Source organism: Cibotium barometz, chromosome 47 (assembly GCF_041138505.1).
Source record: "Cibotium barometz isolate CiBa-2024 chromosome 47, ASM4113850v1, whole genome shotgun sequence".
NCBI classification, from domain to species: domain Eukaryota; kingdom Viridiplantae; phylum Streptophyta; class Polypodiopsida; order Cyatheales; family Cibotiaceae; genus Cibotium; species Cibotium barometz.
Genome location: NC_141092.1, coordinates 3127382 through 3132562, shown reverse-complemented (window position 1 = coordinate 3132562; position 5181 = coordinate 3127382). Strand labels below are relative to the sequence as shown.

General features: G+C 46.6%; 1 pseudogene across 1 annotated transcript; it reads left to right on the top strand.

The window, feature by feature from the left end:
* Positions 1 to 491: 491 nt before the first annotated feature.
* Positions 492 to 2854, top strand: LOC147611270 (putative polyamine oxidase 5 pseudogene; annotated as a pseudogene). The gene has a single exon (XR_015263728.1). The product of XR_015263728.1 is annotated as a putative polyamine oxidase 5 pseudogene (transcript).
* Positions 2855 to 5181: the final 2327 nt, after the last annotated feature.

Genomic DNA, 5181 nt, shown 5'->3' with positions numbered 1-5181 from the left:
AATCGTGTGGGGCGGTGGTTGATAGAATGAGCGTGCTTCTGTTTGTGTGGTGTAAATTGTGGCTCTGGACATGCTCTGGACAAGGCGGAGGATAATAAACCGTTTGATGAGGGGTGGTCATAGAATGGGCTTGCTTCTGTTTGTGCAGCATAAATTGCGGCCTTAGGATATGGACGGGCAACGACGGATGGCAATGGGATTGTTGGCATCTTAAGTGGGGAGTTGAAACCAAGACTATATATAGGGAGGTCCTTGGGTGCTATCGGATTTCATTGGAGAGGTGGATTGGTGGGGGCCTAGGACCCAAGGTGAGGAAGAAACATGGTGGGATGGGTTGGCAACAATGAGCAAAAATAAATATATATTTATTGGGTGATTTTTTTTTTCCAAAGCCGCCAAATTAGCGGCAAAGTGTCATTGGACAAATGGCGCCCCCAAATTTGGGAGTGTGTTTAAAGCAATTTTTTTAATTTTATTCAGCTCGACAAGGCTCTTGGGGATTTGAACGGTTGTAGGACGAAGCCCCTCCACTCCTTCCTTCCTCCCCTTTACCGCCCTCCTGCGGCAAGTATAAAGAAATCCTACCCCCCCTCCGTTGCTTCATCGTCTGCAGAGAAAAGCTTCTTCGCCATAGCCACCTCCTTGCACCCCTCCCCCCCCTCTCTCTTGCGCAAAGTATAGCTTCATCTCCATCTCCATAGCTCTCGCTTCTCCCTCGCTCTTCCATCGCGTTCTCCTCCCTCCCCATGGGCCGTAGCTCCAAACCCCGCGTCGTCGTCGTCGGGGCCGGCATGGCTGGACTCTCCGCGGCCTGTCGCCTCCATCGCCAATCTCCCCCGGAGAGTTTCGAATTGCAATTGCTGGAGGCCGGGCCGCGCATCGGCGGGCGGATTTGCACGGCCTCCATCGGCGGCGACCAGGTGGAGCTTGGCGCCACGTGGATCCATGGAATCGAAGGAAGCCCCATCTATGAGATCGCAGAGCGTATCGGGGCTCTACGAGGGGAGAAGAAGAAGCCATGGGAGCGCCAGGACGGTTTCCCCCGAAACCCTACCATGGTGGCAGAAGGCGGTCTTCTGGTGCAGGAAGCTCTAATCGAATCAGTGGTGGAAGCTTACAACAAGGCTATGGCGGAGGTGAAGGGCAGGGGGGATTGGAAGGAGAACAAGAGGCACTTCGTGGAAGGTACCGTAGGTTCGTTTGTGCGGGAGTGCCTGGATTTCTACCTGTCGGAGCAAGGGCTGCATGAGCTCAGCCTGCGCAATGGCGAGTTAGGCTTAGGGTGGGATCTGCGTTCGCTGCAGGAGGCGGTGTTCTATATGCTGGAGGATATGGAGCGCATTGCCACGGCTTCCAACTCGCTCTTCGATCTGGACCTCGACTCAGAGAAGGAATATGAAGAGTTTCCAGGGCTTCACATCACCATAGCGGGGGGTTACAGCAGCGTGTTGGAGGAGATGGCGAGCTCCTTGCCTGCAGGGACTGTCCAGTTGAAGAAGAAGGTGCAGAAGGTGCTGTGGAGCCACTCCCACCCTTCTTCCTCCTCTCCTGTGGTGATCTACTGTGAGGATGGCTCCATCATTGAAGCCGACCATGTCATCCTCACCATGTCTCTAGGTGTTCTGAAGACAGTGACCTCCCAGATCTTGCCATTGCCCACAGATGTCTGCAGGTCTGTTGATGAACTGAGAGGCTGCTTGCCCAATGAGGCAAACTCCTGCCAGCTTTTTGAGCCTTCTTTGCCGCTTTGGAAGCTTCAGTCCATTTCCCGACTAGGGTTTGGTGTTGTAGACAAGCTCTTTCTGCAGGTGGACCCTTCTTCAGAGGAGAGAATTCGCTCTTTCATCCAACTGGTTCACCACAGACGCCCTGCTTCTAAGGTCTCTTCCATACCATGGTGGATGAGGCGGACCTTCTCCATTTGTCCCATTTATGAGGCCTCTGATGTCTTGCTTTGCTGGTTTGCTGGGGCTGAAGCAATGGAGATGGAAGGGCTCTCTGATGATGAGATCATCGATGGAGTTGTCTCGACATTGGTTAGTTTTGGGTTCCATCATGAAGTTAATGCTGTGTGGAGCGATTCAGAAGAGAGCAGTGAAGAGGAGAGGCGGAGCTTGCGCAGCCTGTTCCGTGGCGTTCTCAGGAGCAGGTGGTCAACAGATCCCCTTTGCAAGGGCTCTTATACCTATGTTGCTGCAGGCGCCAGTGGCATGGACATTGAAGCTCTAGCTGAGCCCCTACCCAGAAAAATTTCATCACCCTCACCATTGTTATCACAAAGCTCAGGTGATGTCTTGCTGCCGATCTCACGATCTTCGTCGGCCTCTCTGGTTTCATCATTATCTCTTGCTTCATCATCATCAGCGTCATCGTCATCTTCATCTGATCATGAAGAAGAAGAGTATGAAGATTATGATGGTGCTGCTGCAGCAGAAACAATGGCAGTAGAGGAGAAGCCTTTGCAATTGCTGTTTGCTGGTGAGGCAACACATAGACACTTCTATTCCACCACACATGGAGCTTTTCTCAGTGGAGCACGGGAAGCAGACCGGCTCCTGCAGCACTACCACTTTGCCAAGTAGGGGATTGCCATCATCACTCAAATGGATGCTGCCTTGCTTCTACACTGTGGATTGTTGTTGCTCTTTCTGTTTGGCATCCCTGCAGAGAAGGAAATGTAGAACTGGAGGATGCATTGCTTTTGCTATCACGAAAGGAAATGTAAGCTCTGGAGACTACATTCTTTTGGACCCTTGCTGGGATGCACTCATTGTTTGCTTGTAATCTTTTGCCAATCCTTCAAATGTAACAAGAATGCTGGGAATTAGTGTGTATTTGTTCTCATGCAAACAAATAAGTGAACACGGCATGACTTAGCTCATCTCACAACAAGGTTTCTTCATAAGATTATATGCCACAATCCGTTAGATGGGCCAATGCGTATGGGAAATGTTTTTGGACGCTTAGTGTGTAATGGATGGAAGGGAACCCATGATGATTGAATCCCCATGGTCAAATATAATGCAAATTCTGACATACCCCATTTTTTTTTTCTTCTCCCACTGGACATCACAAAAGAGTGTGTGTATAGTATGTTTAATCCCAGGACTTCCAAGACGTTTCTCTTGAAAAGATCACCTATGTACGGTTAGTGAGCTACACATCAGTTAGGTTGTTTGTTGTCTAAGGCTTGCTTGTCGTCTAAGGCACTCTGGACATGTGCCAACAAAAAGGTTGGACCACCCTCTTTCTGCTGATAGAATGCCTTGTGCTAGCAATGAGTGCATTCCAATGCATATAGAAGATGGGCTGGCTTTTGGGGGCCACCCTCCTCTTTTACAAGCAATTGTTGCCATGGTTTTTGGCTCCTTGTGGTGAAAGAGAGGACGGGTGGCTTTGTAGAAGTGGGCCTAAGGGTACTAGGAAGTAGTAGATCTCACTCAAATGGTTCACGCAACCTTTGCCTACCGAACTCCACACTTTAACTAAGAGTGTCAACTTGGATGCTTGTGGAGCCTCCTTGTAAGAAAAATGTGGAGGCTTGAAGGGTTGCCCTAGATCATATAAAGCTAGCTTTTGATTTATGTTTGAGTAAGTACTTTTTCAAAAAAGAGAAATGTTATAGGGGGGCCCAAAACAAGAATCACTCGCATTTTGTCAATGAGAATCCTGTAGGGTCATTTTTAAGTCAAAGAAACCGAAAAGAAGAAAGAGGGGGGGACTAAAGGGCCTTTCGTGGAACACTTTATAATCACCGACTAACAAAAGAACGGTTTCCAACGAGTCTAGGATTGTACATATCAAGCATTTATGTTTCACTTGTATGGTGAAGCGTATAGTTCCATGTCTTGGATATGTTGACTTACATATCAAGCATACACTTAATGTCACATTCAAATAGTGGAACCCTAAAGAAGTGTGTTGAAGGTGAGATCAAAGATGTTTGCATAATTTTAAGATTTATATGTGATGAAAAATGTCTAAAGGTAATGTGATAAGACAAGGGCCAATTATTACCAAGTTTGAGTGCTTAGGATGCATGACAATACAATGGCATGCTTTGAGGAATATACTAGTAACGACTTGTGGCTCCTCCATGATTCACTAAAAAAACAACACATGCCATATTCCCTATCAATGTTTTACGAAAAAAGGCAAGTTCTAAGATTATTATTTTTGCTCACTTGCCTAGTTACAGATTCTTTAGCTTGATTGATTAACATTGACAAGTTAGTGTGAAGATTGTGATGGAGGTTATGGCCATCATCAGGGCCAAGAGCTTTGCTACCACCGCTCTACCATAGCTGAAAATCTCTCCCTAGAGCTAAGAAAATGGACAGTTGGGGAGGAAGGAGGGAGGGGGAAGAAGGGGAGAGTTCACCAATGAGTCGAGTGAAGATTTCTAACAAGCTAGTGATGAGGCCACTAATCTCGAGTGAAGATGTCCTAGCAAGCTATTGTTCACAAAGATGGTCTTGAGGGGCCTTTTGCATCCCCACAATACATTCTCGATGTCCTAGAAATCTATTGATGCATATGATTTGTTCACAAAGATGGTCTTGAGGGGCCCTTTGCATCCCCACAATACATTCTCCAAGTCTTCATTGTCAGCATCTCTCTCTCTCTCTCTCTCTCTCTCTCTCTCTCTCTCTCTCTAAGAACCAACAAGTACTTTTTAACCTTTGCTTTTGCCAATAGACACATGAATCTCTTTTTCACCTTCCTTATAGCAAAGAGAAAAATGTGGAGAGGAGGGAGAAGGAGGGTAAGGATTGCATAGTACATTGGCAAACATATGTGAGCAATAAGGTAAAAAGAGGTGGGGCCTCAAAAAATGGGGATATTTCCAAGACGAGGGAGAGATGATGACTGTATAAACATTCATGGAGGCCACACCACATGCAAATGCCAAAGGGCCAACAATGTAGAAGTCAGCAAAGACAAATGGCATGACACCTTACTCATTTTCTTTATTCAAGAGGTAATATATGTGAAATAAGACTAGCTTTAATAAATTTCATTAGCGTTCATACAAGATAATGAATGTGAAATAAGACTAGCTAGAAAACAGTTTGAGAGAATGCAATTAAGTTATACCAATAGGTTTTGTAAGGGAGTGATAAGTTAATCATGGCGTGTAACATATCTGAGTCTTTGGTGTAGCATGAATCCATGAGTTTG